The following is a 24,974-nucleotide window of genomic DNA, read 5'->3' as shown; positions in this document are numbered from 1 at the left end:
CTTTACAAAAACCTCTGAATGATTCAAGTAGAAAATTTATTATGTCTATGAGTGGCAGAAGACCAGGCTGCATCGTTTCTTAGATTAAGGGACAGCTAGGTACTGGAATTAGTGCCAAGGAAGATTGGTTCCCAAGAGGTCACAAGTGGAAGGGCCCCTCTCAGCACCACGCGGGAGACACTGCCCCAGTTACCCGCGTTGCGGGGGGCCGCGGCTGTTCAGTACCCCCAAGGCCTGGCTGCCTCTTCCGGCTGTGCTGGTCGGGGGCCTCCCCTCTCGCCGCCCACCCTGGGTCCAGAACCTCCTGCATCCCCGGCGCCGGCCGCAGAGCTCAGCACGGCCGGGCCGAGGGGCCGCTGACCGTCCTCCAGCTCCGAGTCCTCCGCTGCAGCTCACGGGTGAGAAGCAGCCAGGGGCTCGATAAGAGGATCTCGTCGGCGCGGTGAGGGCACCGTCCTTTCCTCCCACCCCGCGATCTGCTCGACGTGAAACGGCCCGAGTTGTGCTTCACTTGGGGCGGCGGCAACGGCCCCTTTGTCCGTGCCCAGGTTCAGGTGGAGACCACCAGCCCGGACGGCACGGCCGAGCCCGTCTCAGCCCCAGCCTCTCGCCCGGGGACCCCTCGCCCCGGGGCTCGGGTTCCGCGCCTCCCGGCGGGTCGGACCGGCAGGGGGCAGAGGCGCGGAGGAGCCGGAACCGCCAGGGCCCCGAGGCAAGCACCGCGGCCCCGAGGTGGGCTCGCCGCAGGGACGGGGGCGGCGCATCCGGGTGAGCGCGCGGCGCCCCCGCCTCCCCCGCGCAGCCGCACGGGCCGCCGCCGCCGCGAGCACGCCGCGCGCGCGGGGAAGACCGCGCCCAAGCGGCCTGCGCGGGTGGCCCTGCGGCCCCGGCCCGCCGCGCTGAGGCGGCCCCGAGCGAGCGGCAGCGGCGGCGGCATGCGGGGCCGCCCGGAGTAGCGCGCCGAGCCCGCGAGGCCCGGCGCGGAGGCGGGGGCGGGCGCAGCGGAGGCGGGGCCCGCGCCGGGCCCGCCCGCCCGCCGGGGGAGCCGCCGGCAGTGGCCGAGAAGGCGGCGCGGCGGACGGCGGCCCGAGAGTAGCGCCCGCGCTGCGGCCCGCGGGACCGCGCCGCGACCGCCGGGGCCGGCCTCGAGGAGCGCCCGCTGCCGCCGCCGCCGCGCGCGGAGCGAGGTGAGTGTCCGCCCGCGCCCGGGCCGTCCCGGAGCTGCGGCCGCTGGCGCGGGGCGGGCGGAGGCGGAGAGGCCCGGCCGCGTCCGCGTCTCCCGTCCCTTTGTGGCCGGCGCGGCCGTGGCCGGGGCGCGGGCGCGCGAGGCGCGGGGTCCGGGTCGGGGACTCGGGGGCTGCTGGACACGCGGCGTCTCTGGTTGGCAGCTGCGGCGAACAGCGAGTTTCCGTCCTAGTTTGACATTGAGTTGGGACCGTTTTTCGTTAGAAGACGGAAGTTTGTTTTATTGACCAAAAAATACAGCTAAATATGGCTCCTGGTTCGGTCCGGCGGTGTGGTACTTGGAGCCGCGGTGCCAGGCTGACCCTCGCCGGGCCCGCGCGACGGAGGAGGGGAGGACACGCGGGCGGCCGGAGGTGGGGGCTTCCCGGCCCTCTGCCCGCGAAGAGGACCCGGCCCAATTAGCAAATGTCTGTGGATGGGAAGTAGCGGGCTTTAGATAATGTGGCAGCGCTTCCTGGAAGAATGAATGAATGAAATGTCATTTACTCATCCATAATCAATACAATGCCCATTTAAAGATGTGCCAGGAATTGTGATGATTTGCAGTGTCATTGCCTCTCTTACCTGGTCAACCTTGCTACGTGAAGGTCCCCCCTCCTCCGAACTTATGACCTTGGCCTCATTCACAGAGCCACTCAGCTAACCAAGCGGGCTTGACATTTTCTGGCAAGTGTGGGCAATGGTCAAAGTAATCTTTGGGGTTGTGAAGTATTTCTGGAGGGCAGAGACGATACTTTATGGTTAATACAATGACCTGTAACAATTCTTGTCAAGAACCCTGAGAGGCTGGAGGTGGGGTGGGGGTGGGGGGTATTTTGTCCTCCTCTCACAAATGAAGAAGTTGAGGCCCTGAGACATTGTAACTTTCCAGGTCACAAGCTAAAGCAGGAGAGCTGGAATTCACACCTATGTCTTATTAATCCAGGGCTCTTAACATCACATCTGTGTCTAGACCTAGATTGGCCATTATGGTAGCCACTAACCACATGTGGCTATTTAAATTAATTAAAATTGAAGTTTTGAAAATCAGTAGCCACTTGACAAGTGTTCGGTAGCCACATGTGACCAGTGGCTACTGTTGAACTTGTCTAAGACCATATATCCATTTGTTCATTCAGTAAATATTTATTGAGTGCTATCTGTGTATAAAGCACAGTTTTAAGTCCTGGGTATACCGTGGTGAATAAGAGGCAACATGTCCTTGGCTTTATGGAGCTTGCATTTTACATGATAGTTTGAGGGATGCTTTCTGTGGTACCTTCACTGCTTTCCTAATTCGGTGTGGTTTGTGATCCAGCAGCATCTCTGTCCTCTGAGAGTTTGGAAGAAATGCCGAATCTCAGGTCACAAACCACGTCAGCTGAATGAGTTTCTGTTAAAGTGATTTGGCATGTCACAGGTGATACAGATATCAGATCTCAAGTGATTTGATTTCACATTGAAGGCCTTGTTCAGAACACCAGTGATAACTGGGTTTAGCAAATGTCCTGACGGATTGTTTGGTAGGACTCTGAAGCCAACTTTGAAAGGCCTGGAGATACTCATCATTTACGCAGATGCCTGTTAAATGCCTGGCTTTGCAGTAGAGAGTCAGCTTGTATGGGAGCAGAGAGGGTGTCTTCCGTTTCTGTGTCTTTTCCAGCCGTGTATTCCCAAAAACTTTACAGTGCCCGGTAAACAGTAGACACTCAATAAATGCTTGTTGTGTATATTAATGAGCCTATTCTGAAGTCAAAACTAGTTAATTCCAAGCAGTTTCAGGCCAAGTAATTTTCAGGGCATCAGGTAAGAGCATAGCACCAGAAGCAAAATGAAGGTAGATCTACATGTAGCTTTTCAGCTCTAAGCCCCTAGCTACCCTGACCTAAGTTTCATTTCCTGGTTCCCTTGTGTGCCCCATCTCTTTCTCTTTTTAATAATATAAAATAATATTTATAAATCTGAGTCTTCATTGTTTGTTAGTACCATATATATATGTGCCCGTGTGTGTGTGTGTGTATATATATATATATTTGTATCTTTTGTTTTTAAACTAAATTCCAGACTGTATTTGGATTTTGCCAATTTTTCCATTAGTGCCCTCTTTCTGTTCCAGGCTCCAGTCCACGGCACCACATTGCATTTAAAGTCATGGCTTCTCAGTCTTTGGTCGGTGGCAGTTTCTCAGCTTTTGTTCTGTGTAACCTTGGTAGCTTTGAGGAGTTCTGTCCTGGCTGTCTTCAGTGGACAGCTTTCCATGGACCAAATAGGATCATCAGTTCTGGGCAGAGCATCTCATATTCAGGAGAGTAAGGCCGTGACAGGAATAGCTCTTACTTGTTTGTTTATGTAATATATGAATCTGTTATGCTTCTGTAACAACTTGTAACTGTAGTACTCGGTTTTCAGTAGCAGATTCTTGGGATAGGTTCTTAATTGGTTGAGATTGAAAAGAGTGTTAACATTCCAAATGTGAACCCCTGTTTTAAAATATACTGTTTTTATTTTTATGGTGGGTTGAGAACTGGGCAGAGGTGGAGCAAGGAAAAAGGAAGGATGAACTAAAAGAGGTAGGCGGTCAGAGAGGGACCAAGCTGCACGGAGTGACAGACAATGGAGGAAAGAAGACAGGCAGCTGCACAGGAGAGGATGAGAAGCGAGTACCGACTGTTGGTTCATTGACTTGGTTAATGTGTGCTGGGCAGTTCCTGCGTATCAGATCCAGTGCCGCTAGGTAATCACCGTGACTGGGGTGAGACAGCATTAGATGAACATGCAGGGAAATACATGATAATTACAACTTGTGCAGGGTGCTAGAAAGAAAAGGTGAAGGGTGTTGGAGAGACTGTGGTAGGGGGGCGGGGGAGCTGCTGCCTTTGGTTGGCTGGGTTGGTGAAGAAGTCTTCTTTCAGTAAGTGACATTTGCATTCCTTGCTCTGGCTTTTGGGGGCCTTCTACTGTTAGCCCACACTGCTTAGTCCATCTTTTGTGTTATTTCACCACACACACATGTCCCTTTCTCCATAGGTGCTTATTTTTAGCTTGGCGTCTTTATATGTGATTTCTTCTACCCAGGATATCCCCCTGTCCACTTCCACTTGTGGAAGTGCTGTCTCTTGCTCAAGGCTTTGCTGAAATCCCATCTCCTTTATGAAGTCTTTCACTGTTGATTTATGCCTATGTTCGTCTCGCTACTTGAGTGTATGATGCTTGAGGGTAGGCATAATGTTTTACATTTATAACTATGCATCCTCAGTCGACCACAAAGCCGAAGTTGATAAGGGGTTGTTACAAACGTAGACCTATTCTGAAGTGTTGACATTTGGGTAATGAATCTTAGAGCAGTGAGTGAAGGTCCAGTTTTGGGCTTTTTAAATTAAACTTTTTTTGTGGAGTATAATTGCAGATCCACATGCATTTACAAGGAATAATCTAGAAAGATCCCATGTACCCTTTACCCAGTTGCTTCCAGTGGCATCATGTAAAACTGTGGTGCAGTATCAGCCACCATGACGGTGTCATCGATGCAGTCAAGATAGAGAACATTGCCAACACCGCATGCTTTCTGCATGTTGTTCTTTTATAACCATACCCTCTTCCCTCCTGCTCTATCCACTCCTTAAGGCCTGGCAATCACTCATCTGTTCTCCATTCTATAATTTTGTCATTTCAAAAATATTTTATACATGGAATCATATAATAAGTACCTTTTGGGATTCACGTCTCCGCCCTCCCCCCCAGCATAATTCTCTGGAGACTAAGAGAAGTGCTGTGTATATCAATAGCTGCTTCCTTTTTATTGCTGAGTAGTATTTCATAATATGGATGTACTTTTATGGTTCCTATAACCATTTTTCTGTTGAAGGGCATCTGGTTGTTTCCAGTTTTGGCTGTTGTGACACGGTTGGTTGAAAAGGCAACGTTTTCCTCCATGGAATTGTTTTTGTATCTGTAAAAAAAATCAGTTGAGTATATGTGTATGAGTCTGTTTCTAGGTTCTTTATTCTGTTCTATTGATCTATGTGTCTATCCCTCCTCCAATATTATAGTCTTGGTTACTGTGGGATATAAGAAGTCTTAAGTGGGTGTGGAATGATTCCTACCACTTCAGTCTTCTTTTTCAAAATTGTATTAGCTTTTCATTCCTTTGCCTATCCATGTAAGTTGTAGAATAATCTTGTTTATATTTACAAAAAAATCTTATTGGAATTTTGATAGGAGTTGCGTTAGACCTGTATATCATTTGGGGGAAAATTGATGTCTTACTATGTTGTCTCTTCTAATCTATGAACATGGTATGTCTCTCCATTTATTTAGGTCCTTGATATCTTTAATCAGCATTGTGTAGTTTTATCATACAAGTCTATGTTTTGTTAAATTTTGTTGGGTTTTTGTTAGACTTATGTATAAGTGTTTGTATTTTGAGCAACTGCTGTTTAAAATTTTTCGGGATCCATGTGTTCATTGCTAGTTTATAGAAATATTATTATAACTTTCTTATGTTGATCTTGTATGCTACAGTCTTGCTGAACCCGTTTATTAGTTCAGGAGTTTTTTGGTAGATTCCTTGAGATTTTCTAAATAGACAACTTGTCATGTCTACATAGGGACAGTTTTAGTTCTTCCTTTTCCATCTGTATGCCGTTTATTTCCTCTTCTTATTGATACTGGCTAAAACTTCCAGTATTGTGTTTAAGAAGAATTGTAAGAGAAGACCTTTTTGCCTTGTCCCTGATCTTAGGGAGAAAGCATTCAGTCTTTCACTATGTTTTGGGTCAGTCTCAGGCAGTCCATAGTGACGCCATTGGCTAGAAATGATCAAGGGCATTCACCTGGGCCTCTGGTGAGCCCCCACCCAGACTTTCACCCTTTTGGAGCCAGTGTTGTGTCTGGACTGGCCCTGGTGGTTCTTACCATGATTGTAAGATACACCTCAGTGAGAACCATCAGGGAACTTGGGAAAGAAGAGATTTATTACTTACAGGACCTGGAGGAGGGTGCATGGCACGCCTGAGGCCTCACAGTGGGATTGTGGGTAGAGAGTGCTGATTGGGCTTCTGCTTTCATTGTGGCTGATGGTGAGGTTCCTGGGATTTTGTGGCTTCTCTGTTGGTGAATGTAAAATGTAAGAGCAAGAATTAGGACACAGGAAGGGAAAAGCAAACCATCAAATGGTCAGTTATCTAATCTACAGAGCTCTCGTAAAAAACCAAAAAACCGAATTTTATGGGTGAGGTGGCCTGACTCTATCTTGTATATCCGGCAGTGTGTTTATTCAAGATGGATGTCTTCGGATGCCCGGGCAAGCAGAAGCTTAATGCTAGGCATTTATATTGTATAACCAAAAAAGCTGATTGTTGGGCATTTATGCTACACACTATTAAGTTTAGTGTTAACTGTAGGGTTTTTGTAGATGCTCTTCATCACGTTGAGGAAGTTCCCTTTTATTCCTGTCTTTCTGAGAGTTTTTATCATGAATGGGTGTTGAATTTCGTTAAGTGCTTTTTGTGCATTGATTTTTATGGTCATGTAGTTTTTCTTTAGCCTATTGATATGATGGATTATTTTGATTGATTTTTAATTGAGCCAGCCTTGCATTCCTGGCATAAATCCCACTTGGTTTTTTATCTCTTTTATATGTTGTTGAATTTTAATTACTAATAATTTGTAAAGGACTTTCTGGATTTATGTTCATGGGGGCTTTTAGCACTATAAATTTTCCTCTAAGCACTGATTTAGTTGTGTCTCATGAATTTTATGTTGTGTTTTTATTTTCTCTCAGTTTAATGTATGTATTTATTTCCCTTGAAACTTCTTTGACCCATGGATTATTTAGAAGTGTGTGGTTTAGCTTCCAAGTGTTTGGAGATCTTACTGTTATCTTTCTGGTTTTGGCTTCTGCTTTGATCCTGTTGTGGTTGGAGAACAAACTCTGTATGTTTCAGTTCTTTTAAATTTGTTTTGGCTTGTTTTATGACTCAAAGTATGTTCCGTCTTGGTATATGTTCTGTGGACACTTGACTAGAATGTTTTTTCTGCTGTTGGAGTGTTTTATAAATGTTCATTAGATCATGTTGGTTGATGGTGTTGAGTTCTTCTGTACCTTCCTGCTTAAGTGTTCTGTCAACTCTTGAGAGAGGGGTATTGAAGTCTCCAACTGTATTTTTGGATTTGTCTGTTTCTTTTTTTATTTTTTAATGTTGACTGTTTTTAAAGTGTTTATTGAATTTATTGCAATATTGCTTCCATTTTATGTTTTGGTCTTTTGGCCCCGAGGTATGTGGGATCTTGGCTGTCTTACCAAGGGTTGAACCTGCACCCTCTGCATTGGAAGGTAGAGTCTTAACTGTTGGACTGCCAGGGAAGTCCCCTGTCTGTTTCTCCTTTTAGATTACATCTGTTTTTAGCTTTACATATTCTGCAGTTCTCTGGTGCATACACATTTAGGGTGGCTGTGTTTCCTTGGTGGCTTTACCTTTTCTGTCACTGCATGATGTCCTTCTCTGTCTCTGGTAATTCTCTTTGCTCTGAATTCTACTTTGATATTAACATAGCCACTACTTTTCTTTCTTCTTCTTTGATTACTTTTCCTTTATTGTTTGGATGATATATCCTTTTCCATTCTTTTACTTTCAACCTGCCTAAACTGTTTTGTTTGAACTGTGTCCTGTAGACAGCATATATATAGTAGGGTTGTTTTTCTTTAATTGATTTTAGCAATCTTTGTCTTTTTCATTGAGGCATTTAGACCATTTACATTGAATGTAATTATTGATGTTAGAACTTAAGTCTGACATTTAACTTTTTGTTTATTCCCTCCATTTTTTTGTTTCTCTGAATATTGCTCCCCTCCTCCTCTGCCCTCAGCTTCCTGTGGGTTACTTGAGTTTTTGTTTTTTGTTTTTTTAGAATTCCATTTTAATTTATAGATACTGTTTTTTGTGGAGAAGGAAATGGCAACCCATTCCAGTATTCTTGCCTAGAAAATTCCATAGACAGAGGAGCCTGGTCGGCTATAGTTCATGGAGTCATAAAGAGTCGAACTCAACTGAACATGTGCACACACATACATACTGTTTTTTTGAGTGTATTTCTTTGTATGGGATTTTTAATTAAAAATATTTTTACTGGTATACTTCTTCTAAGTATTACATTATATATATGTAGCTAATCTCTGTCTACCGGCGTCATCATTTTACCTGTTTAAATGTAGCTCAGAACCCTTGCTTCCCTGTGCATATCTTAATCCTCACTCATTTTAATACGATTGTATGTATTTCTTCTAAAACATTTGTAAGCACCCTAGACACTGTTATGGTTTTTGCTTTCACAAACATAAACGAGTAAACTCAAGGGCAGAAGGGCAGCCTCTTTTTCTATATTTTTGCGTATTGTGTTTTCTCCTGATGTCTCAAGATTCCTTCCCTTATTATTTCTTTTTTAAGAACTTCTTTAGCCTTTCTTAAGGGTATGTCTGCTGGTGACAGACTTTATTAGTTTTTCTTCATTTGAGAATGACTCGATTTTGCTCTTCATTCCTGAAGGATATTTTCTTTGGGTATAGGACTGTGTGTTGTTGTGGTTTTTTCCTTTTAATTTTTATTTATTTATTTTTGGCTGTGCTGGGTCTCCGTTGCTGTGTGGGCTTCTCTCTAGTTGCAGAGGTCGGGACTACTCTCTAGTTGCGGTGCACGGGCTTCTCATTGTGGTGTCTCCTCTTTGTTGTGGAGCATGGCTTCTAGGTGGAGAAGGCAATGGCACCCCACTCCAGTACTCTTGCCTGGAAAATCCCATGGACAGAGGAGCCTGGTGGGCTGCAGTCCATGGGGTCGCAAAGAGTCAGACACGACTGAGTGACTTCACTTTCACTTTTCACTTTCATGCATTAGAGAAGGCAATGGCAACCCACTCCAGTGTTCTTGCCTGGAGAATCCCGGGGACGGGGGAGCCTGGTGGGCTGCTGTCTATGGGGTCGCACAGGGTCGGACATGACTGAAGCGACTTAGCAGCAGCAGCATGGCCTCTAGGGCATTCAGGCTTCAGTGGTTGTGGCACATGGGCTCAGTAGTTTTGGCTTCTTTGCTCTAGAGCACAGGCTCAATAGTTGTGGCACACGGGCTTAGTTGCTCCACAGCATGTGGGATCTTCCCGGATCAGGGATGGAACCTGTGACTCCTGCGTTGGCAGGTGGATTCTTGACCACTGAGCCACCAGGGAAGCCCAGGATTCTGTGTTGGTCTTTTCTTTCAGCACTTAAAAACTGTTGTACCATTTACCTCTGGCCTCTGTGGTTTCTTCCTTCCTTTTTTCCTAAATTACAGCCTTTTTTATTCTACTGTTTTCTTGTTTTTGTTTTGTTTGGCTGTACCATGCAGCATAGGATCCTAGCTCCCTGACCAGGGATCGAACCCATGCCCCCCTGCACTTGGAGTCTTAACCACCGGACCACCAGGGAAGTTGTATGGCGTCCACGGTTTTTAATGAGAAACCTGGTGTTTGCAGGTTTTTCCTCTATTTAAGTTATCATTTATCTCTCACCATCCTCAGGACTTTTTCTTTACTTCTAGTTTTCAGCTTAATTGCAGTAAATATTGGTTTGGATTCCTTTGGGTTTATCCTGTTTGCATTCAATCAACTCCCTGAACCTATAGGTTTATGTCTTTTGCCAAATTTGGTAAGTTTTTGCTATTATTTCTTTTCTTTTTAAAAAAATTATTAATTTATTTATTTGGCTGTACCAGGTCTTAGTTGCAGCTCTTGGGGTCTTAAATCTTGATTGCAGCATGCAGGATTTTTTTTTTTTTTTTCAGTTGTGGCATGTGGGATCTAGTTCCTGACCAGGGATTGAAACCAGGCCCCCTGCATTGGGAGCTCAGAGTTTTAGCCATCGGACCACCAGGGAAGTCCCACCAGGGAAGTCCCACCATTATTTGAGTGCTTTTTCAGTCCACTCTCTTCTCTGTCTTCTCAACTCTTACTTAGATGTTAGATCTTTTCTTATGGTCCCACAGGTTCCTAAGGCTGGCAGTTCTGCTCTAGTTTCTTTCTGCTGTTCAGATTGAGTAATATATATTGCTGTGTCTTCCAGTTTTGTCCCTTCCATTCTGCTATTGAGTTCATCAACTTTTTATTGCAGTATTTCTCAGCTCTGAAATTTCCATTTTGTTCTTGTATCTCCTCTTTCTTTGTTGAGGTTATTTATCTATTTTAAATTTCAAGCATGCTTGAAATTTCTCGTTGAAGCATTTCCGTCATAGCTGCATTATAATCATTCTCAGATAATCCTGCTATCTCTGTCATTTTAGTGTTGGTGTCTGCTGATGTCTTTTTCATTTAGTTTGAGGTCCTCCTGGCTTTTGGTATTGCGAGTGATTTTTTTGTTTTTTTAATTAAAACCTGGAAATTTTCACAATATGCTATGAAATTCTAGATCTTATTTAAGCCTTCATTTTAGCGGGCTTTTTTTTTTTTTTTTTTTTTTTTATGCCTCTCATCAGGGGTAGGGGATGCCATGTGGCGCTGCCTTGTTACTGCTAGGTGTAGTAGAAGTACAGGCTCCCCCCTTGACTTCCCTTGACCTAAGAAGTAGAGAGGGTGTTCTCTTATGGCCAGGTGGGGTTAGAGGTCCAGGATTCTCAGGGGACATGGTGTGGAACGGTGCCTTGTTACCAGCCTGGGTGCTCCACTTGGCCTTCTCAGCAGCACTCCATTGTGGAGGGGGTCGGGGTGCCTTATTACAGCTTGGTGAGTATATGGAAGTCTGAGCTTGTTGTACCTTACTTTTGTTGGCCTGGGTAGGCCACAGTTTTTTCTATGGTGTTTGTCTGGAGTAGAGTGTTTCCCCTCCCCCGACCCCCCCCCCCCCCCCGAGTTTTCTGTCTTGCTAGGATGTCCCTTTTCTGGTCCTTTGGCTAGAGAGAACAGGCTTTTGTTGGGCTTTTTTTTTTTTGGTCTGTGCCTGTTAGCATTTCCAGTTGGCCAGCTCCTTCAGCTCCAAGTCCAGGAGCAAAGGTAAGACCCAGGATAGTCACCATTGGGTTGTTCGTCAGGGACTGAGGTTTTGCCTTCTCTCCTCATTTATGAGTTTTATTATGTTTGTTTCTTCCCGGAAGCAAATGTCCCCGACAACCAGTTTTTGTCCTGGGCCAGTTCTTTTCTAACATATGTAAGAAATGAATTACAAGAAAAATGAAATAAAAAATGTACAATATATAACTTCCAGTTTTGTAGTTTTAGATTCAGTGGATGTACAATTCTGTAACGTTGCTGTCAGAGTTTCTGAGTCTTTACTCCCAGTCTCTGTACTCAGTCCTTGTGGAGTGTCTAAGGACCACACTAACTAGCATTGCCTAGGGTATAACTACTTGATTCTTTTTGAAATTAGAAGTCAGTGATCAGTCATTCAGTTCAGGCTCTCCTCTGCCATTTTCCTTGTCTTTCTGTAGGGACATCTTCAATGTGAAACCGTTTCAGTCCTTAAGGAGAAGGAATGTTTTAGGGCAGATGTAACATTAGCAATGAGAGTTCAGAGTGCATCTCTGATTTTATATGTCTTATTTCTCCTTTAATTTTTAGGGTTCTTATACAATGTCATAAGTTATAGAATAAATTCCTGTGCATGTTTATAAGAATCTTTTACAGTCATTGTAACTTCTAACGTTACATAGAGAATGTATGATGGTTCTGTAAATCATGGGTTCTGTGAAGATGTCTAAGCATAGGTTTCTGGTGTGTAGTCTTCTGGTTGACAACCTTAGCTGTGGGACAAACACCAAGGGACACTAGATATAGCCTTCTGGGGAGCCTTGAAGTAAATTGAAAACAGTTCCTTAGGTTTAGATGTCATTGTTTGTGCTAGATTTTTATGTCCTCAGTAGTTAACGACTTCCTTTTTGTTAAGGAAAAAAAAAAGTATTTTTTAAGTATCAGTTTAGTTATAAAAAGAAGTAGAATTTGTATTTGTTGGTAATGCCACATGCTAAGTTATTGGATTGGGCTTTGGAAATTGTGCACTGCAGTTTATAATTTATTGTTTCTCTTAAGGTTAAATAGTGAGTAAAATTTTCTAGTAATCTCATTTTTCCATCTCTTGGGATGAGTGAGTTATCAATAAACATTTTATTAGTATTTACAAGTCCTGTGCATGGCAGGAGTTGTAGAGGGTTAAGTGAGGTCTGACCACTTCAGACCTCACTATTCTGCTCATAGTCAGGCTGCAGAATTAGTTTTAATTATTTTAAGCATTTCCATGCAAAGAGAACACATCCTAGTGAAATAGGCCTGTTGCAGGGAGAGCAGGCATGAGAACTTCAACTTTTACCCAGAATCAGGGCCATAAGAGAACAAAAACAGCTTTGCCACTCTGCGTGGAGAAGGGTTGCAAGATGGTCTCTGATGGGAAACTTGGGAGAGGGGTGAGAAAGGAGAGGGACGAAGACAGTTAATGGTAGACGAGGCATCTTTGCGCAGAGCTGGAGCCCTACGACAAGCAGCCTTTGGCACATTTCAGCCCTTGAGCTGTAAGGACGCCCCCGAGAGAAGGGGGCTTGGTGGTAGGAGCTTTTGACTAGAAATGCTCTGAGTTGGAGGAAGGGGTGCAGTGCTGGCAGCTTATCAGCCAATGTTGATGAGCTGCTGTTGCGGGCTCTCACCTCACGAGGGGAAGCTTGGGGAGCATCAGGGAACAGCAGGTTGATTGAGATAGACTGGGACGTAGGCTGTTGACAGCGGGAGATGCTGCTACAAAGCACACACGGGACGCGATGCTGGTAGCACTGATCAGTGCTGGGCACTATGCTATGTGCTCTAGTCATTTAATCTGTTGTTTTGTCTGTTTCTTAGTTTTCATTGTAATTCATCTATTAACAGTCCCTGGAGGTTAATACTCTTCCCGTTATCCCGTCGTACAGATGAAGGATGAAGGGACCACAGCCCAGGGAAGTTGGTGAAGCTGGGATCTGCACTCATCCCTGTTTCTGTGCCTTTACATGACAGTCTGGCTCCAGAGTTTATGGTCTTAACCACTAAACTCTCAGTAGACTGCCTGGTTAGGATAGTTCAGGCAAGATCGAGAGGCTTCGAATGCCAAGCAGAAGAAGAACACATTATTTGGAGGACAGTAGAGAGCCATTGATTTTGATGGGACTGTTGATTGACATCCGAATTCAACTTTGATATGTGTGTAGTTAGGTGATTTTTATTTTAAGACTAGAGGTAGTACCTGAGGTGCACCAGTCTAGTTGACCATATGTACAGGAACATATTGGTGCATTTTCAGAGGTGGAATCAGTTTTTCTTGTCAGTGAGTGAAGGAAAGAGAAGTTAGTCACTGGAGCTGTAGAAGAATATCATCATTAACAGAAATGCAAAAAAACAGGAGAGTTTGTCTGAGGATAGTTGTTGAGTGTGTCTTGAGACACATTCAGCTGCGGGTGCCAGAGAGGAACTCCTGAAACTGTCCTGCGGGCATCATAATTGTGGAGCTTGATCTTGGCAGGAGAGGTCAGTTCTGGAGGTACAGATGAGCATGAGCAGGCTGGAGATGATGAAAACAGGGCATGGAAGAGAGGGCTGAGAGACAAAGCAAAGGGGATGCTTACATTTGGGACTTCAGAGAAGTAAAGAGCCTTTTACATCATCACTGAGCAAATATTTATTGAGTGTCTGCTAAGTGCCAGATACTGTAAATACACAGTGAACAAAAAACACGGTCCCTGTGCTTGTTGATCATACAATCTAATGGGGTAGAGAAAAACGAGGATAATTAAGTGAATTATGAGAGTTTTCAAAGAAAGCTAAATAATGGGGAAATGGCGTTCCAGTTAAGATCCAGATGTCAGAAAAGATTTTAGTACAGAGAGTGGGGGCCAGAGGATTCCAGGTAACAAGTGGTGTGTGCAGAAGTCAGGCAGCAGAAGAGAGCTCACCCTAAGGAACAGGAAGATCAGTGTAGCTGAAGGGCCACTAGCGCAAGGGAAAGAGAGGTGAGATGCAGAGAGAGAAATCGGTGTTGGCTGATGGGACGATGGACGTTCATCCCAATGCTGTTGGAAGGCTTTGAGCAGGAGAGAACTCTGTTTCAGATTTTAGGCAGATCACCCCGCTGCAGTGGGGAGCATGGTTTTAAGCAGGAGGCAGGATGGGTGGAAGAGAGGCGTGGAGACCAGTGAGGAGACTTGCAGGAGGCCTGGGCTGCAGTGGGTGTGTGAGGCCGAGGACGGTGCTAGCGTTTCTCCCAGCAGGCGGCCCGTGCCTTCCCTGGCCTTCCCCTTGGTGCTGCCTTTTTCTGTCACTTGTGTATTGACGCTCAGTTTATCCCTCTAGACTGTGACTTCCTCAGCAGAGGTAGGGACCTTCAGTTACTAGTCTCTTAAGAACCGGTGCTTTGCAGCTGAGGAGTGAGCAGTAATGCTGAATAAGAGAATTTGCCTGCGAACCTTAGGAGGTGCAGGACTATGGTTAGGTTTGGATTGAGTTTTTCCCTGAGAGAAACTCTAAGGCCTGGGCTGGCCGGTGGCAGTGTTTCGGGGAGAGTGTGCTCACTGTGGGGTCTGTATGGCACTCAGAGGTGTTTCCAGGTGCCGGATCACCGGAGGTCGGGAGGAGAAATGGAACAAAGGAGAGCCATGAGGGTGGCCTTGTGAGGAGCGACTGTCCAGCGCTCAGTTCCCGGTGCTCCTGTGCGGGAGGACCTGGAGAGCCTCTGCAGTTCCAGCAGAGCTGACAGCAGAAATCCTATTACACGGTGAGAAGTGGCGGCCGCAAGGGGAGCCAGTTCCCCGAGGAAGCGAGAGGGGAGAGGGTGGGGTCGATGGGGGCAGCTGGGATGGGTGGCCCCCAGGACCGGGGCCGGGGGTGGGCAGCAGAGCCTGTGAGTAAGCAGTGGGGTGGCCTGTGAGAGCAGGTGCCCGCACGGGGCGGCGGGGCAGGGAAGGAGGGACAGGGCGGCCGGCGGCCAGTCATCAGCTCTGAGGACTTTGCTCTTAGGATGTGTCCCTCCTTCAGGGCAGAGGGTTCTGTGTTCCCACCGGAGCCAGGAATCCTGATTTTTTTAAGTGAAAAGTCCTGATTTTTCAGTGTTGGCAGTTCTTTTTTTTTTTTTTTTTTTTCCCGGAATCTTGTTTTATTTGGGAGAAACCAAGCCCTCACCTCTGACAGTTACCTCAGGAGAAAGGGCTGGCGAGTGTCAGAGACAGCAGAAAAGTGTGTGGAACAAGGCTTCCGAGGCTCTGGGAAGGGATGCAGTCAAGTGTGGCAGGGGAAAACACGGCCCCTGAGGCCGGGGAGGGCTCTGAGCGGAGCAGAGGTGTGAGTCTCAGGAAGAGAGACTGTGGAGTCAGGACTGGGGCTGCCTGGTGTGGCCAAGGGGGTGTGCACGTGTGGGTATGAGGCATGCATACGTGGCCAAGAGAGTGTGCACACGTGGCCAAGAGTGTGTATACACATGGCCAACAGGGTGTGCACAGGTGGCTGGCCGGGCTGGTGAGACGGGTTTACAGTGGACCAGTCAGCCTGTTGTCAGGACTTTCTCTGTAATGATAATACCCTAGAAGTTGAAGCAGAATAAAACAGTGGCGCTGGGCTGGGCTTCGGACTAAAAAGCTGAAAGGTCCAGTGGGTGAGGGTTTTTTGTGTCAGGAGGGTGTTATTACAAAGGTTGTATGACTTCTAGGTTGGTAGCTGAGCATGTGGGAAGTGGGATGGGGGAAGAGGAAGTGGCTCAGGGGCAGATGGAGAAGGGCAGTTTTGGTGGGGTGAGGAGTGTGTGAGCCAGATGGGGAGAGTGTGGCTGGGTGTGATCTGTGTCTGTGTTTGGGCTGAAGGATTGTGTAAGATAGGGGCTTCCCTGGTGTCTCAGGCAGTAAGGAATCTGCCTCCAATGTAGGAGACCCAGGTTTGATCCCTGGGTTGGGAAGATCCCCTGGAGAAGGGAATGGCAACCCACTCCAATATTCTTGCCTGGAGAATTTCATGGACAGTGGAGCCTGGCAGGCTACAGTCCATGGGGGTTGCAAAAGAGTTGGACACAACTGAGCACACACTCACATTGTGTAAGATATCAATAGGCAGGTTGGTGTCAGGCTCTGAGACAGAAGACAGATCACAGGATAGAGGCTGATGAGGAAGACAGTGTTGGAAGGCAACTTGAGTGTTGCAAGCAACAGAAGATGGAGGAGTTGGAAGTAGGTAGTGAATCCAGTGCTGACTCAACCCATCCGGGAAGGTTGGGTGGTATCTTGAAGATCAGTCTCAAAATAAGGATACTTTGTGGGTGGGGCCTAAATGAAGCAGCAGATTTTGACTAATCCACAGTTCAAGCTTAACAATTACAATATGCTATTTTTAATAATATGGCAAATGTCCTATGTAGAATACTCTCATATATAACAAAAAATGTAATAAAATAACACGTAAGAAGGTTGGGACTGACAGGTGGGTCCACTTGTGATTCACTTGACCCACACCTGCAGCAAGGCTTGATTGCCAGCCCTGACCTATTCTGTTCTCATTTCTTAGCAGCTCCAAGATTTTGAGAAGTGGCAGTGACTGACCCAGTCAGGCCATCACCTGGGCACCTAGAAAGTCAGGCCATCACCTGGGCACCTAGAAATCCTTGCCTGTATCACTTTCCGCAAGGCCAGGGGCTCAATGAAGGTCTTCAGATTTCCCTTAAACTTTCAGCAGTAGAACCCCATTGGCTGGGTTAGTAACCAGACCATAAGCCTATGGCAGCCAGCTGCTGCCTGTTGACTTGGCACCCTCCAAACAAAACTAAACAAAAATGATTATGAATTTAGGGATGCTTTCTTCTCTCCATCTGATGTCCACATGTTCCTGCATAAAAATACTACTGGGAGAGTAAGACTAAAGTCATTTTTTTTTTTTTTTTTTTTGCATTATTAAGTAATAGGAATTTTTTTGGAATAGAAGTTAATGTTTACATAGTAAAATATCCTGACAGTACTAAAAGTTACATAGTGAAAAGTAATTCTTCCACCCCAGTTTTTTTTTTTTTTTTCACTTGCACACGGAAGTCATAGATGTTTCTGGGTCAGATGAGAGTTGACTTAACTTTCTTTTTGTAAATTAGAATATTACAGAGAGACATGATAACTAAGCTATAGGGGAAAGAAACTCCCAGTTGGATGTGATTTTCAGTAGGCATTTTTTAAAAGTTTAATTTGGGTTGTATTTAGAGACATGAAGGAAGGTAAGGAGTGTGTGTTTTGGAGAGAGAGGGTGCTGTGGAGACCAGGGAAAACAGAAGACGTTTGGGAGAGAACTTGGGACACTGGGTGTTAGGTGCAGAAGTTAGGATAGGTTCTGTCGGAGCAGAAAGCAGCACCCAGTCACTTAGCCTGGGCTTCTCTGGGCCCTGAAATTTAAAAACTTCTTTTCTCCACAGACTCAAAATGGGAGCTAAAAACAGTAGCAAGATTCAGATTGGGCAGGAAGGTGGAAATAAGACAGATCAAAGTAGCCTGGAATCTAGTGATGTAGAGTAGCATAGTAAAAATAGAATTCCGGGAAAATTTGTTGAGGACGTTAAACCTAAAACAACCCAGCTGGATAACTTACACTTTTCTCCTACCTTTGGATACTCTCTGCCCTTATGTGCTGTGGCTTCCCTGGTGGCTCAGGCTGCACAGAATGCACCTGCAGTGCAGGGGCCGGGTTCAATCCCTGGGTCGGGAATATCCCCTGGAGAAGGGAATGGCAACTCATTGCAGTATTCTTGCCTGGAGAATTCCATGGACAGAGGAGTCTGGTGGGCTACAGTCCATTGGGTCACAAAGAGTCAGACACAACTGAGCGACTAACACTTTCACTCAACTTTACATACTGTTGAGCTATAATAGAGTTTCATTATGAACATGAACCTTCTAGATGCTAAAGTGTGCAGAACTAGGGAGAAAGGTTTCCACCAGAGAAAGAAAGAGGGGGAATGTCTCCGCCTTCGTGTTTTTGTATAGAGAGCAGCAGTGAACCTGAGATGGACGTATACTGATAAAGTCTCAGCAAGATTATACAGGCTGGAGAAAGGTAATTCTCCTGAAAGGAATTGAGGATGGCTGCTAGACAGCTAAAAAGAAATGTCTGCTTTTCAATATCAAAAGTTTTCATTATTCTTAAAGGGAGCCCTCATACATAGTTGCTGAGAATGTCAATTGGTGCAGCCACTATGGAAAACAGTTTGGGGGTTCCTCAAAAAATTAGGGCTAGAACTACCATATGATCCACCCTTCCACTTCTGGGTATTTACCCAAAGAATCAAAAGCATGAATTCAGAAAGGTATATGCATGCCTACATTCATTGCAGCCTTACGTACAATGGCCAAGACATGAAAACAACTTGAGTGCCCATCAGGAGCTGGGCAGATAAAGAGTATGTGGTATATAGAAACAGTGGACTACTACTCAGCAACGAAGAAGATGACATCTTGCCATTTGCAATAATATGGATGGACCTCGAGGAAATTATGCTAAGTGCAATAAGTCAGACTAAATACTGTATGATTTCATTCATGTGGAATCTAAAAAACAAACAAAACAAAAATAAATGAACAAATCGGAGAAAACAGACATGTATATGCAGAGAACAGAGTAGTGGTTACCCAAGGGCAGAGTGTTGATAAAGGAGATCAACTGTATGGTGACAGATGGAAGCTGAATTTTTGGTGGTGAGCACCCTGCAGGGTATACAGAGGTAGAGATACACTGTTGTACACATGAAATTTATGTTACAAACCAATGTTACCTCAGAAATGTTTTTGCAATTGTAGTACCTTATTTGTAGGAGAGAAATAATAGCTAGAATTTATTGAGTGCTTTGCTCAATACAGTTTATACTGTCTGATATCAGCCCTCCACATGCTGCTTCCTTAATCGTCACAAGAGTCTTGTAATGTGCGTAACCACTTGTGTGAACTTCCCTGATAAAAGGTCCGAGAGCCAGGTACAAACCCAGGTAGTGTGTGCTGCATCGCCTCAGTGTGCTGTTCAAAAAATTATGAATTAGTTAATGCTTTTAAATAAAATTGAGTTTTATTAACTTTTATGTGCAGATTTTTAAAAGGTAGTACCAGGTCTCTCTCTCTGTCACTGACACACAACTTATATAATGTGTTCAGAAAGTTCGTGAGGGGGTTCTTCAACTTCCCGAGGCTTCTTGGCGCTAGATTGGGAATCACTGGCCGTGCTTGTGTTGATGTGCAGTTCTCTCCCAGGCATGGCTTCTCTCTCCCCACTGTGTAGCTGTCAGTGGCCCTGAGTAATCTAAGGCAGTCATGGTAGTCCCATACCCCTTGCTAGGGACTGATTCAAACATAGGCGTGTTCCCATTTTAGGCTGAGGAAAGTGTGCAGAAGCTTCCGGGAAGGACTTTTTTTCCTTGTCCAAGGCACAGGAAAGAGGCCTGTCTCTTTCTGTAGATGTTGTCAGATCTGACTGTGAGGCTCTGAGCTGCTACAGTGATCTTGTTATCAAACTCCAGGAGGAAACCAGCTCTAGAACAGGACTGAAAGAATTGCAGAGGAAGGGAGCAGGAGTTGTTAGGCTAAGCCAATCCTGAATTCCACCCTACCCCTGGAATAACAGTTATGTGAGCCAGTAATTTTCCTTACGTTTAAGCAGTTTGAGATGTCATTTCTGTTCACTTACAGCTAATGGCATCTCTGCAGATGTCATAATGCAGAATTGCAATGGGAAGAGATAACAAGATTCCTTCTGCTGGATATTCAAAGTAAAACTATTGAGATACTGTTAAAGCAGGCTGGTTTGCTAGCCTGGGAAGGAAGAAATTGCATGAATTAGAGTCAGAGGACCCGAGTTACAGTTTGTGCTTTGCCGTAAAGTACCTATGTCACGGGCTTCCCTGGTGGCTCAGTGGTAAAGGATCTGCCTGCAGTGCAGGAGAGGTGGGTGTGATCCCTGGATTGAGAAGATCCCCTGGAGGAGGGCATGACAACCCACTCCAATATTCTTGCCTGGAGAATGCCATGGACAGAGGAGCCTGGCGGGCTACAGTCCATGGGGTGGGTCACAAAGAGGTGGACTCGACTGAAGCGATTGAGCATGCACGCACGGACGGATATCACAGAACTAAATTTTCCTATCAGCAGTGACAAGAAGGTTGCGCTGAACAAGCTGCCAAGTACTTTTCATCTCAAATATCCTCTATTTTGGGGCCCATGAAAATTATCTCATTAAACTTAATTAGGAATTGAGGATTTTTTTTTTAAACAGTGAGCCATCTTAGATTTCTGTCATAGTCTAGTAGCCCCGAGGCAATGTTTCTGTGGCTTGTATGAACATAGCACCGGTAAAGTTTTTAACAGTGTTTTAAAAACTCTTCCACCCACCCCAACTCTCCAAGGGCCTAAAACCAGTAGCACTTTTATTTATTAAAAAATTTGTTGGAGTTTTTTTTTTAAGATTCTTCAGATTGTTCGTATCCCCCTGTCATCTCTCTCTCTCGAACATTTTCTGTGGAATATTTCAAATATATGCGCAAGTAGAATAGTATAATGAATTCCCATATAGTCATCTTCTCACTTAACATTTTGACAGTCTTAAAGCTGTAGCTTTTTAAGTGCTTATGCTTGGCTCTTCTAGTAGAGATTTTTCTTCCCAGCTAAACTTTGGAGCTAAATTAGGTCTCCCTTGCTTTAAGGTTTCAGTTGTCTGCATTTGTTTGTTCAATACTGTTTTTTTAGCATCAAAAGAAGTTACAGCACTGTGAAAACAAGTCTTTCTGTTAGCAGCTGTGTCCAAACAATTATGACTGTTTAGGCATTTGTGTTTGTACCCGTCACGGTAGGATGAATTACGCTGTACTAATGTGCAGCCCCCAAATCGCAGTGGCTTGTATACTGGTTGGCTGGGGACTCTGCCTTCTCCCCTCTGGGAGCCAAGCTGAGGGAGCAGTTACTGTCTTGAATGCCGCAAGCATTGTCACAGAAGGAAGAGAGCAGGCAAATCGTGCACTGTCTCTTAAAGCTTCTTTGCTTCGTTTTTGTTCACATATCAGGGGCCAGAGCAAGTCATATGGCTGACCCATATTTTAAGGGGATGGAAAATTGCAAACCTACCAGCTGCCTGCCAAGGGAACCAGAAGTATTTAGTGGATAGCACTAAACGATTATCACAGTATTGAGACAAATAGAAAAGCTTTTCTGCCTTTCAGCTTTATATGTAACAGCTAACGCTTCAAAACTTGTTTCCTCTCATGGAACAAGTATAGGTCATGATATTAAAATTAACCTCATTGTTTTCTTAGCTCTTGTTTATTTAAAAGCTACTTTCAGACAAGTTATTTAGGAAAAGTCCTCAAGAGAGGAAATACCGGTTTTGAGATCAGATCCCTGGCTCTTTCTGGAAGAGACAGATTTTCCATGTCTCTCAGCTGATATGGTGGGTCAGGGAATCGGCAGGGTAACTGTAGCCTCTCAGGTGATATGGTGGGTCAGGGAATGGGCAGGATAATTGTAGCCGCTTCCTTTCTCTTTAGAGGAAGACCTTTCCCCATCTTTGCCCCTCATCTTTTAAAAAGTAACATTTTGGATTTGAATTCTGACAGGGGTAAAATCCTGGCTCAGACCCCTAGAATGTTTCAAGTGCGGTTCAGGATTTTATATCAGATCTCTTTCATTTATGTCTTTTGCTAGATTCTGACCATGCCACATGAGTCCTATCAGTCATAGCACCGGCCATATTTATATCACCTTCTGGAGGAAACTGTGTGATCCCCTCCAGTCTTTGCTCCAAGGTGCTCTTGGTTGGTCATGATTTTATAGCCTTCAGGAATGTGCCCCAGACTAAGGCAGCCAGGCTTCTGTGAGACCTGGCTTGACAAGGGAGAGCAGCTAGCTCCTCTCTCTTCTGGAGAATTTAACCACCAAGATTGAGTCCGAGGCTCTGAGCCTGTTAAAAAGCCATAAGAGAGTAGAAAAGAGACTAGATCAATTCTAGCTGCCGAGGGGCTTTGCATTTCTGCTTCTGTCTGTGTGCCCAGCTCTCTGGTCACTTCTGTCCTGCTTGGCTTGGGAGTCCTGGGTTCCTTGCATGTTCTGTAGAATAGAATTAGAAGTATTTGTTCCAAAGACCCAGAACAAGAGTAGCTGGGGCAAGAAAAGCTGTTCTCTCTTGTGTCCAGGTCGGGGCATAGACGGCTCTTGGTGGACGTGGCAGCTCCATGGGACTCTGGGACCTTGGTGGCTCCAGCTCTCTTCTCTGCCTTCCCGGGGTCTAGTCTTCATCCTCGTGGCCTGAGCTGTCACATTCACATCCCACAAAGCAGGATGGAGGAAGAACAGAAGAGGATGCACGTTATCGTTGTCAGTTGCTAAGTTGTGTCCGACCCCATGGACTGCAGCGCGCCAGGCTTCCCTGTCCTTCATCATCTCCCGGAGTTTGCTCAGACTCATGTCCATTGAATTGGTGATGCTGTCTAACCATCTCATCCTTTGTCACCCCCTTCTCCTGCCCTCAGCTCCAATCCTTTTTGGACACCTCAGGAAAGGTGCACAAGACTTCTCATATCAGCTAGAACTTCACTGCAGGGAGACTGGGAAATGTACCCGTACTCTAGCTGTCTATGTGCCTTGCAAAAATTGGGGGTTCTGTAACTGCAGAAAGCGACTCAAACAGTGGGCCCCTCACTGTCTGCTTGGTGTATCTTGAAAGTAAACTCTGTTGCTTAAGGCTGTTATCATGCCTTGGGATGAAAGGCATGTAAGTCACGTCTCATAATGTCCTTTCGTTTCATGCCTATTTGTGCCTATTCCACTAATTGTTTCAGCTAAACTAAACAAAGATTCATGTGTCTGTTTACTAAAATGTTCTTTAATCATCATCCCACTTCAAGTACAGTCCTGGGTATTGAGAAAACACAAAAATGAAGTAATATGTGACTCCTGCCCTCAGGGAGCTCACAGCGTGGCAGAGAGATGTAAGTGAATAGCAGCACTGTTGTGTGATAAGTGCAGTAATGAAGGTCCTTGTTGAAGATAGGCAGTATACTGACTAGGATGGCAGAGAGGAACTGCTGGCTGCATCATCCCCCTCTTTTCTTCCGTCAAGACGCAGGAAATGAAGGCCGCCAACCTCGCCCTAACTAAGCGCTAGCCATGGTAGGGGCACCATCTGTGCAAATTCAGATACTCTTTCCTGCAAGAACTTCCCAGTGCTTTCCTATTAGTGTGCAGATAAAAGGTTTCTAAAAGCAAATCCATGAATCTACCACAGTAAAGAGCAATATATATACACAGTTTAACATACATATATCTGTATGTATAGTGCTTTATAGAGTCTTCTCTTGTGTTGTTGGAAGAGGGTGTTTGTTATGACCAGTGCATTTTCTTGGCAAAACTCTATTAGTCTTTGCCCTGCTTCATTCCGTATTCCAAGGCCAAATTTGCCTGTTCCTCCAGGTGTTTCTTGACTTCCTACTTTTGCATTCCAGTCCCCTATAATGAAAAGGACATCTTTTTTGGGTGTTAGTTCTAAAAGTTCTTGTAGGTCTGCATAGAACCGTTCAACTTCAGCTTCTTCAGCATTACTGGTTGGGGCATAGACTTGGATTACTGTGCTATTGAATGGTTTGCCTTGGAAACGAACAGAGATCATTCTGTCGTTTTTGAGATTGCATCCAAGTACTGCATTTCGGACTCTTTGTTGACCATGACGGCCATTCCATTTCTTCTGAGGGATTCCTGCCCGCAGTAGTAGATATAATGGTCATCTGAGTTAAATTCACCCATTCCAGTCTATTTTAGTTCGTTGATTCCTAGAATGTCGACATTCACTCTTGCCGTCTCTTGTTTGACCACTTCCAATTTGCCTTGATTCATGGACCTGACATTCCAGGTTCCTATGCAATATTGCTCTTTACAGCATCGGACCTTGCTTCTATCACCAGTCACATCCACAGCAGAGTCAGACACGACTGAGCAACTGAACTGACAGTGCTTTATGTCATATAGCCTTCTCATTACAAACCTCAGTTATCTAGAAATCCAGTTACCTAGTATTAGCAAAACTAAGATTCCTTTTGGACATTATCTATATGACAGTCTTTGTTACGATGGTGTTTTTGTTTTACTTTATCTTCTTTTTATTTACCTTTTGCCTGCCTCTGTCTGTAGAGAGCTGATCATTGATCAGAATTAGTGGTGCTTTAGGGATCTTAGGTTGAAATGGAATTTTTATACAAAAAAACTCAGATCAGTTAAAGTGCTGTCAGCTTATCAGATAAAGGGGATAACTTGAGATTAATTCAGCATTGCTCCTGCAGCCTATCTCATGGGATCTGGAAATAGCTGTTTTTCAGACCTCTTCTCTGAAGCGGTGTTTTCTCTTTGATGATTTTACCTGGAGCCTGTCGTTGTTTTCATTGAACTCTTCTGTTTGCTCTGTTAGATTATGCTTTAAGTTTTTAAGTTGAAAATGCTGCTATACATCATAGTTTATTTAGATTAATTATAACTAAATTTTGTTTTAATTCTTGAAATCATAAGTACTATTGGGACTGTTAAAGTTGTTTTCCTCAGAACTACTTTTTAATATGGAAGGTGAAAAAGACAGATATGGTCAGAAGCATTTGGGAGAGAGCAGTGACTAAGACAAAGTGAATTAACTTTTTATATTGATTATAATCAGCTGCTTACTCTTTGCTTATATTAATCCCTTTAGATCATCTCTTTGAAGGAGTACATTGTAATAATGACATCTTAAATAGTACTTAACATTTT

General features: G+C 44.8%; 1 protein-coding gene and 1 long non-coding RNA gene across 6 annotated transcripts in view; one reads left to right on the top strand and one right to left on the bottom strand.

Moving 5' to 3' along the window:
• The first annotated feature begins 876 nt into the window (after nt 1-876).
• The window catches only part of GALNT1 (polypeptide N-acetylgalactosaminyltransferase 1), a 123,060-nt gene continuing 98,962 nt past the window's right edge, over nt 877-24,974 (top strand). For 2 of the 5 annotated variants that reach the window (XM_055559377.1, XM_055559376.1), the window contains exon 1: nt 894-1,187. The gene's annotated coding sequence lies outside the window, so the exon portion shown is untranslated. Of the gene's footprint in view, nt 1,188-2,711; nt 3,031-24,974 lie in introns of those variants that run through there. The other 3 variants (XM_055559381.1, XM_055559380.1, XM_055559378.1) reach the window with 3 other exon arrangements.
• On the bottom strand, nt 1,457-2,204 carry LOC129636110 (uncharacterized). Its single transcript, XR_008706653.1, has 2 exons — nt 1,810-2,204; nt 1,457-1,699 (listed from the first exon to the last, which is right to left on the bottom strand). It is a non-coding gene; the product is annotated as an uncharacterized LOC129636110 (long non-coding RNA).

Source organism: Bubalus kerabau, chromosome 21 (genome assembly GCF_029407905.1).
Source record: "Bubalus kerabau isolate K-KA32 ecotype Philippines breed swamp buffalo chromosome 21, PCC_UOA_SB_1v2, whole genome shotgun sequence".
NCBI lineage: Eukaryota > Metazoa > Chordata > Mammalia > Artiodactyla > Bovidae > Bubalus > Bubalus kerabau.
Note: the sequence above shows the minus strand (reverse complement) of the source record. Positions and strands in the feature narration are given on the sequence as shown.